Here is a 9,967-nt window from a genome sequence, read left to right as displayed (position 1 = left end):
TAGGCTTCAAGTTCCTCAAATACTTTGTATGCATTTTTCCAGGGCATCACACTTATCCTAGATACTCAAGGATAAAGTGATGCCAGGAGGCATATTCCATGGTGGATTCCGTGCCACGGTGGATTCCGTGAGGTTTTACGGTGGATTCCGTAAACTTAGATGACCGGGGCTCATACACAAAGAGGATTCTTTGTGCAAGAAGTTGATGGGGACGCATGTCCTTCTTGGGCGTTTCATTAATTTAGTGTGTACATGGGTGATTCCATAGCGGGTGATTCCGCAAAATGCATATTAAATTAATAAACGTTTATGAGTTTAGAGTGCGCACTCGTAATAAATTAAGGTTAGGATTTATTTCTAACCAGTTGATTTATTTATGTAGCTGAAGACTCCTAGGTATTCACTTTTGTCGGTTTAATTGTATTATTTTACTAACGATTGTGAATGCTTCAGTTGATGTGTAGAGATAGCAGCAGTGGCGGAGGAAAGCATTGGAGTCTAGCGAGTATTCGACCTTTGGACTATATTTTGATAGGCGCCACGCCTATATTTTGTTATGTCTATTGAGACATTGATTATTGATTATTATTTTGTATGCGCTTATGCGCCCGATGTCGTGTTGCTGCGCATCTGAGCCGTGAACACCTCCATTTTTGTTGTGCATATGTGTTAATTTCTGCGTGTGATTTATTGTTTGTGTGATGCATTTTAGTAATCCGCAGCCAATGTATATATTTCCTGCACTTTGGATCCAAGAAATCATTAGGAATGGACTCCTAAATCTACTGCTCTTGTAAACAGGGCTATTTTTTTATTGTGTACGACATAGGCAAGAGCTGAGGCAAAGGTCATGGTGTATGCAAGCTCATTGACACTGTAAGAGAGGGCTGGGTTGTATTGGTGAATTATCAAGGTGATGCATCTCTATTATTGTTCTAGGAGGCTGTGTTCCTGGTACTGCCCTCTGCACAGCCCCAAGCAAGTCTAAGCTATGAGAATTCTCTGGACTGAGATATGTGGAATAATGGGATGATATGTATTGTCATCACCCTAATCTTTACTAACACCTAAAGACGTGTGAAGCACATGTTCTCTAGTGAACCAAAAGGCAAGAAGTTCTAAAGAAAAAAAAGCTAGCCTATTCTGGGAGGGGGATATTTTTGAAAAGGGCAAAAATGGCGGGCTGCGCCTGGATTGGAAAGGGGGGGAGAGCTGAAATCGTCAAGGGGGAAGCTTAATGGGCACGGAATTTGGGGGCACAAGGCGTGTCGACAGGAAGTTCAATCCAGCAGCTCGTCTTTGGCTCAACCGGGGCGGTGGCCAAACTCGATCCCACTGTCCTTTTCAACATCTGTGACTCGTACATCAGGCGCAATGACCAGACCGATCGTGTCGTTGGCACTCTGCTAGGCTCGATATCTTTTGATGGCACCGTTGTTATCCGCAATTCATATGCAGTGCCTCACAATGAATCGTCTGAACAGGTAGCTATGGATATAGAGTATCATCGGTGTATGTTTGAGTTGCATCAGCGGGTGAATCCCAAAGAAGTGATTATTGGCTGGATGAAATTGCCAGCATCAGAGCTTATGTATCCACCACTTTGACACTTGACGAACGACAGCTTGCAGCTCAATTCCATGAGATTCAGCTTGATCTTCGTAAGATTGAGGCAGAAAGAGTTGGATTTGATGTCTTGAAGAAGACAGAAACACCGTTGCAGAGACTATCTTTGAAGCGAACCACAGCTAGACTAATCTTGTTGATCCTTCCTCCTCCACCTCCACTACCATTTGCATTTGGAGATGAAGTATACTCTCGGCAGTGAATTCAAGCGTTTGCTGCAAAAAGGTGTGCTAACACAGTACAGAGGAATCCTCAAGATTATGATGCCCTTTACAATTGGGCTTTAGTTCTCCAGGAGATCTTTCGGAGCAGACAGATTGGACTTCCTCAACCTTGAATCAAGTTGCGAGCTCAGATTATGATGTTTTTATACTCCGAGGAGGTCTTTCCTATGCTGACTATATTCAAGCCGCTCGGACTCGTTTGGAAAACTTGTTGAGCCCTTGGCTAGTTCACGGCCATGGATGATCACTGAAGGGAATCATGAAATGGAGGAAATTCTGCTGGTTATTGAACCATTCAGATCTTATAATACAAGATGAAAAAGGCCCTACAAAGAGAGTGGATCAGACTCCAACCTTTATTGTTCTTTTGAGGTTTTTGGTGTCCATGCTTTGATGCTAGGATCATACACTGACTTCAGTAGGGACTCTATTCAGTATAAGTGGCTGCAGGCTGATTTGGCCAAAGTGGATAGAGTCAGAACCCCTTGGCTCCTTGCTGTCATTCATGCACCATGGTACAACATCAATTTCAAACATCAGGGTGATGGTGACAAAATGATGAAATCCATGGAGTTCATCCTTAAAGAAGCAAAAGTTGATATGATCTTTGCAGCCATGTTCATGCTTAAGAACCCATGACTCAAGTTTTTCAGCATCACTCTGATCCTTGTGGCATCATCCACATAACCATAGGTGATGGAGGGAATCGAGAGGGATTGGCTAACAGGTTTCTGGATCCAAAGCCAAGCTGGTCTGAATATCGTGAAGCAGGTTTTGGTCATGGCATTTAGAAAGTGGTAAATTCTACTCATGCACGATAGACTTGACCTCATTATAGAGATGTTCTTTTGGAGTTTCTGAAATTCTCTGCTGAACTAGTAACTGCCAAGTTACGAAATGAACATGCTGATGTGAAGAGTGTTTCCCTTCCTACTGCAACTGTCATCATACACCTGAATGTAAACAGTTTATGAGATACTTCGAATTATCCTGAACATGAATTTCTTGTAACTCATTTGACAAGCAAAATAGTGAACTTTGACATCAATAATTTGAGTTCTTCTTGTTAGCCTCTTCCATTGCTGTGCCTTGAACCCTGTGTTCTGCAGCTCTCACACGATCTCTTTGACATTTGTGGTGAACCCGACGTGAAAGTGCTGCGTCATCAGCAAGATGGGAGACTCGCAAGAAGAGATGACAGATGATAATGTCATGAAGAACCTGTTTCAGTCATTTACCATGTATATGCAACAACAAGCTCATGCAAAACGTGACAGTGATGCTATGGATGCCTTGAAAGCTGTCCAACATGAGATGAAGCAGTTTAATGGCCAGCAAGTGTCAACTTACCTGCATTTGTATGAAGAAAAGATGAAGTTTTTTGGGGTTTCTCAAGATGTTTGGAGCCGCTACTTCTTGCGGATCGTGGTGCGCGCTCTTGAAGGTCGAATTGCAGAAATTCAAGAGGCACATGCAGGTTGGGCTGAATTTAAAAAGGCATTAAAAGATGAATATTTCCTGGAGGATACAGGTCTTATGAATCGCAGGAATTTTTTAGCATGGGTTTCTATGCCTAATAAGGGACTTTCTGTTACCGCTCTTCTACAAGAATTTGAAAGCCGTTATGATCAGTTGGATGGGACTGAACAGCAAGCTTTGGAGATGCAGAAAGTGGAGTTATTTTTGCAAGCTGCAGATGCTGATTTACAGGAAAAGTTGGATGATCTTTTGGAAGATCAAGCTACTGATTCAGGTTTAAAGACTGAGTGGAGACATGTCATTGATGCTGTGAATGCTCTTGTCAAGAAGCAGCGCAGGAGAGTCAGATTGCATCGAAATACAGGAACAGTTCCTGAAAAATCCTTGGAGACTTCTTCTTCTACCCCTGCTGCAACTTCGTTGCCTAAGCCTACTCCTCCTGTTATGAATCCACCAGTTCCTGCTGCTCCAGTGCCCTTATCTGTAAATGATGTTATTAAAGGCTTGGCGGATTTGACGATTGAAGCAGTCAAAGCTGAAGTTGGTAAGTTAAAGGAGCAACTTATGTCAGTACCTGCTGTAGCACCTGCTCCAGTGACTGCTTTTCCAGCTGGTCAAAGAAAAGGGCGACGATGTATTTGGTGTGATAGTACAGAGCACCAACACTACAGAGATTGTGATGCTTTTCAGGATGCACGTAAGAAGAATGTAGTGTTCTGGGGACAAGATGGGAAGATATGGCTTACAGAGACTGGTGCTCCTCTTGACATGAACTTTGGTAAGGGAGGTATGAAGAAGCTTGTTGATGATATGGCTGCGCGATCAGCTTATGTGAGTGTTAGAGGAGATGCTTCAGCTTTTGGAGTCCAGCTTGAGCATAAATCTGATGGAGACTCTGCTTTATGGTCTTCTGCCTTGGAGATAGCGAGAAGAGGGAAAGTTCAAACTTCTACTATGACTTGTGTGGGCTCTAGCATCCGAGGAGAAACAGGATGGGATTCTCCTGTTGACAGGTATTCTATTTTTGCTTATATTGCTAAAACGCAGGGTTTAGATGCCATGGTTGAGGAAAAGAGAAGAAGAGATGAGGAGGGTCCTAGCTCCTCCAAAAAGACTAGAGGGGGTGACTTTGTTTCACCACCTGTTACAGCTCCAACTATGTCAAATTCTCCAGCTCAAACAGGTTCTGATCAACCAATGGGAGACAAGCAGAAAGAAAAGAGGCAACCAAGAAAAGAGCCAGGATTCAAGCTCTTGTCGGACCTTGATATGCAAACGGATATGAGTAAGATTTTTCATGAAAGAATTTTGAATAGTGAAGTCACTTTTACTGTTGGAGAGGCTCTTGGGATTGCTAGAAGAGAAATACAGGATCAGATGCACGATCTTTTGCGGAGGAAACGACATGCGATGGAAGGACCTGCTTTACAGGGATTTTGGCATGGAGCTCTTGGAGAAAAGCATGATGATGCAGTGATGGTTGAGAATGCTTCTGTTAATCCGCAATCGGAGAAAATAGTGCAGCCTATGCAGTATGAAGATGATGAGACCCCTATTCTCATTCCTCGCAGTCATTTTTCATGAAGTCATTGGGCTAGAGCAACCACTGAGACAGTGGTAAGGATTGGAGAGAAACAAATTCCCTTGATTGCTTTAGTTGATCATGGTTCTGAAATTAATCTTATTGCTCGAGGTGTTTATGAAAGTGGCAAGTGGCCTATGGATGCAGAGCATGGCTGGCGTATGAGAGCCGCCAACAATACTTCTGGTGATATGTATGCTGCTTGTCCGAGTATCAGAATTTCTATTGGTAATGTTGAAGAGGATTATCATTGCTTTGTTCAGGATTCATGCTCTTATCTGATTATTCTTGGACAGCCTTTCATTACAGAAGCAAGAATGGAAACAAAAGTGATGGATGACGGATCAGCTTATGCGCGGATACGCAGTAAAGATGGTATGCGAGCTGTTCAGTTTATGACTGTTGGGGTAAATCATTCGAGGAACAGGGACTCCTTGCGTGAGGCACCACTACCTGCGAAGGAGTTGGATTTTCATTAGGTACCGCTGTCTTGCGAGACGCCAGTGGTACGGAGCGGAGAAAAGAGGAGATCTTGCCTCCTGGCAGCCAGTCTTTCTCCAATAACTTTGTTGGGTTTACTTCAGATAGTTCAGTAAGTTATCAGAAAATTTCAGATTTGCCTAGAGCTGCCAGGTAGTACATTGGTCGTAAGGAGAAAGAGTTGAAGAATGCAGGTATCTTGCAAGCAGAAGAGCATGTGGATGGATTGTATGAAGGGATGTCTTATGCAGATACATTGTTTGAGATGAGAGCAATGCTGAAAACTGATGTATGCAAGGGTTCAAAGATCATACCTGTGCAAACCTTGGATATGTTTCAGGAAATTTCTGGTTTTATGCTGCAAACAGAGTTAAAGGCTGAGAAAACTCAGCAAACTGAATTTATGGCTGATCTTGATCAGCTAATAGAATTGCAGAGGGCTGAATTCATTCAGCCAACAGAGTTGAATGCAGAAAAATTTCTGCATACAGAGTTTCAGGATGCATCTATGCAGTCCATTGAGCCGAGGGCTGAATTCATTCAACCAACAGAGTTGAATGCAGAAAAATTTCTGCATACAGAGTTTCAGACTGCATCCATGCAGTCCATAGAGCTAAAGGCTGAAAATTTTCAGCCAACAGAGTTGAAAGATGCTGAAAATTTGCAGAAATTGCAGCAAAGAAAAGAGTGCTTGAATGATGCCAAGGTTGACACAAAATATAAAACAGTTGATAAGAAGGTTAAGCCGGTTGCAGGTCCGCTTCCTTCTGATAGTGATGAGCAGATTGAAAAAGCTATGAAGCAGCCTATGTTGAGGGATCCTGCGAATATTGGACATAAGTTTACAGTTGAAACTCTTGCAGAATTGAAGATTGGAAATGATGATTTTTTGCTTCCAGTGGAAAAAGAATGTTTTAGAGAGATGCTTGGACGTCATGGTAAGGCATTTGCTTTCTTTCCACATGAAATTGGCTGCATTAGTCCCGAATTGGTTGCACCTATGGTCATCTTCACTGTTCCTCATGTACCATGGAATATACGTCCTATACCTGTGCCTAAAGCACACTTGCCAAAGCTGATAGAGTTGCTGAATGAGAAGATTAAAATGGGGATTTTGGAACCCTCTTTTGCACCCTATTCTAACAGGTGGTTTACTGTACCAAAGAAGAATGGTACTTTGAGATTTATTCAGGATATGCAGCCTGTGAACAAAGTGACAATCAGGAATGTGGGTACAGGTCCAGTTGTGGATGAATTTGCTGAGGCTTTTGCAAGACGAGCCATCTATTCACTAGGTGACTTGTATTCAGGTTATGATCAATTTCAGCTTGCCTTGGAAAGCAGGGAAATTACTACTATGCGGACACCTATTGGTCTTGTGAGGATGTGTACCTTGCCACAAGGTGCTACAAACTCAGTTGCTCATATTATGAATGCTATGCATAGAGTTCTTCGAGACTATATTCCGCAGTTTACCATGCCTTTTCTAGATGATGTGCCTATTAAGGGTTGTGCAGAACAAGAAAAGAATGAAAGTCTTGATTTGCGTGGATGTAGACAGTTTGTGGCTGACCACTTGATTGCTTGTGAGCAAATATTGACACGATTAGAGGAGGTAAATTTGACACTTTCAGGGCTGAAATCTGTCTTTGCTGTTAATGAAGTCATCATAGTTGGGCATATGGTTGGATACTATGGCAGAAAGCCTTCTCCTGCAAAGGTGGATGCCATAAACAGGATTGCATAGTATTGCTCGACTACTTCAGAGGTGCGGAGATTTGTGGGAGCTTGTGTATTTTACATGATTTGGATTCCACATTTTGCTCATATTGCAGATGTTCTCTATCAGCTGTTTCGAAAGGGGCAGAAATTTCATTGGGATGATGATGGAGAAACAGGTTTACTAGAATCAGAAGATGGATTTGACCTGTTTGTGGACTTGAATGATCCTGGATAGTTGGCACATCCGGAGGATGCGCAGGTTTAGAGGGGGTGGATGTCGTGTTGCTGCGCATCTGAGCCGTGAACACCTCCATTTTTGTTGTGCATATGTGTTAATTTCTGCGTGTGATTTATTGTTTGTGTGATGCATTTTAGTAATCTGCAGCCAATGTATATATTTCCTGCACTTTGGATCCAAGAAATCATTAGGAATGGACTCCTAAATCTACTGCTCTTGTAAACAGGGCTATTTTTTTATTGTGTATGACATAGGCAAGAGCTGAGGCAAAGGTCATGGTGTATGCAAGCTCATTGACACTGTAAGAGAGGGCTGGGTTGTATTGGTGAATTATCAAGGTGATGCATCTCTATTATTGTTCTAGGAGGCTGTGTTCCTGGTACTGCCCTCTGCACAGCCCCAAGCAAGTCTAAGCTATGAGAATTCTCTGGACTGAGATATGTGGAATAATGGGATGATATGTATTGTCATCACCCTAATCTTTACTAACACCTAAAGACGTGTGAAGCACATGTTCTCTAGTGAACCAAAAGGCAAGAAGTTCTAAAGAAAAAAAAGCTAGCCTATTCTGGGAGGGGGATATTTTTGAAAAGGGCAAAAATGGCGGGCTGCGCCTGGATTGGAAAGGGGGGGAGAGCTGAAATCGTCAAGGGGGAAGCTTAATGGGCACGGAATTTGGGGGCACAAGGCGTGTCGACAGGAAGTTCAATCCAGCAGCTCGTCTTTGGCTCAACCGGGGCGGTGGCCAAACTCGATCCCACTGTCCTTTTCAACATCTGTGACTCGTACATCAGGCGCAATGACCAGACCGATCGTGTCGTTGGCACTCTGCTAGGCTCGATATCTTTTGATGGCACCGTTGTTATCCGCAATTCATATGCAGTGCCTCACAATGAATCGTCTGAACAGGTAGCTATGGATATAGAGTATCATCGGTGTATGTTTGAGTTGCATCAGCGGGTGAATCCCAAAGAAGTGATTATTGGCTGGATGAAATTGCCAGCATCAGAGCTTATGTATCCACCACTTTGACACTTGACGAACGACAGCTTGCAGCTCAATTCCATGAGATTCAGCTTGATCTTCGTAAGATTGAGGCAGAAAGAGTTGGATTTGATGTCTTGAAGAAGACAGAAACACCGTTGCAGAGACTATCTTTGAAGCGAACCACAGCTAGACTAATCTTGTTGATCCTTCCTCCTCCACCTCCACTACCATTTGCATTTGGAGATGAAGTATACTCTCGGCAGTGAATTCAAGCGTTTGCTGCAAAAAGGTGTGCTAACACAGTACAGAGGAATCCTCAAGATTATGATGCCCTTTACAATTGGGCTTTAGTTCTCCAGGAGATCTTTCGGAGCAGACAGATTGGACTTCCTCAACCTTGAATCAAGTTGCGAGCTCAGATTATGATGTTTTTATACTCCGAGGAGGTCTTTCCTATGCTGACTATATTCAAGCCGCTCGGACTCGTTTGGAAAACTTGTTGAGCCCTTGGCTAGTTCACGGCCATGGATGATCACTGAAGGGAATCATGAAATGGAGGAAATTCTGCTGGTTATTGAACCATTCAGATCTTATAATACAAGATGAAAAAGGCCCTACAAAGAGAGTGGATCAGACTCCAACCTTTATTGTTCTTTTGAGGTTTCTGGTGTCCATGCTTTGATGCTAGGATCATACACTGACTTCAGTAGGGACTCTATTCAGTATAAGTGGCTGCAGGCTGATTTGGCCAAAGTGGATAGAGTCAGAACCCCTTGGCTCCTTGCTGTCATTCATGCACCATGGTACAACAGCAATTTCAAACATCAGGGTGATGGTGACAAAATGATGAAATCCATGGAGTTCATCCTTAAAGAAGCAAAAGTTGATATGATCTTTGCAGCCATGTTCATGCTTAAGAACCCATGACTCAAGTTTTTCAGCATCACTCTGATCCTTGTGGCATCATCCACATAACCATAGGTGATGGAGGGAATCGAGAGGGATTGGCTAACAGGTTTCTGGATCCAAAGCCAAGTTGGTCTGAATACCGTGAAGCAAGTTTTGGTCATGGCATTTAGAAAGTGGTAAATTCTACTCATGCACGATAGACTTGACCTCATTATAGAGATGTTCTTTTGGAGTTTCTGAAATTCTCTGCTGAACTAGTAACTGCCAAGTTACGAAATGAACATGCTGATGTGAAGAGTGTTTCCCTTCCTACTGCAACTGTCATCATACACCTGAATGTAAACAGTTTATGAGATACTTCGGATTATCCTGAACATGAATTTCTTGTAACTCATTTGACAAGCAAAATAGTGAACTTTGACATCAATAATTTGAGTTCTTCTTGTTAGCCTCTTCCATTGATGTGCCTTGAACCCCGTGTTCTGCAGCTCTCACACGATCTCTTTGACACCGGATATGTTATTTCTATTTGGACATTGAGATTGGCCGTGCCAGACTCTATGGGCACCGTCCATTAGCTTTATTTTCCTATTTTTTTAGAAAGCAAACTCAAAAGCTAAAAGCTTGTCATATTTTTGTAAATTGGGCTATTATTGAGCATGCAGATTGGAAATATACATAAAATACATGCTTTGTGAAGCGCTCACACAAGGCATGGGG

The 9,967-nt window shown here is 42.7% G+C and overlaps 2 pseudogenes; both read left to right on the top strand.

The window, feature by feature from the left end:
- The first annotated feature begins 1,467 nt into the window (after positions 1-1,467).
- LOC148026046 (purple acid phosphatase 18 pseudogene) lies at positions 1,468-2,671 on the top strand (annotated as a pseudogene).
- A 5,572-nt stretch (positions 2,672-8,243) lies between these two features.
- LOC148026045 (purple acid phosphatase 18 pseudogene) lies at positions 8,244-9,447 on the top strand (annotated as a pseudogene).
- Positions 9,448-9,967: the final 520 nt, after the last annotated feature.

Source organism: Lygodium microphyllum, chromosome 14 (genome assembly GCF_053477565.2).
Source record: "Lygodium microphyllum isolate KBCC chromosome 14, Lygodium_microphyllum_v1.1.10, whole genome shotgun sequence".
Classification (NCBI taxonomy): domain Eukaryota; kingdom Viridiplantae; phylum Streptophyta; class Polypodiopsida; order Schizaeales; family Lygodiaceae; genus Lygodium; species Lygodium microphyllum.
The sequence above is the reverse complement of the archived record's forward strand: the minus strand, read 5'-3'. Positions and strand labels throughout refer to the sequence as shown.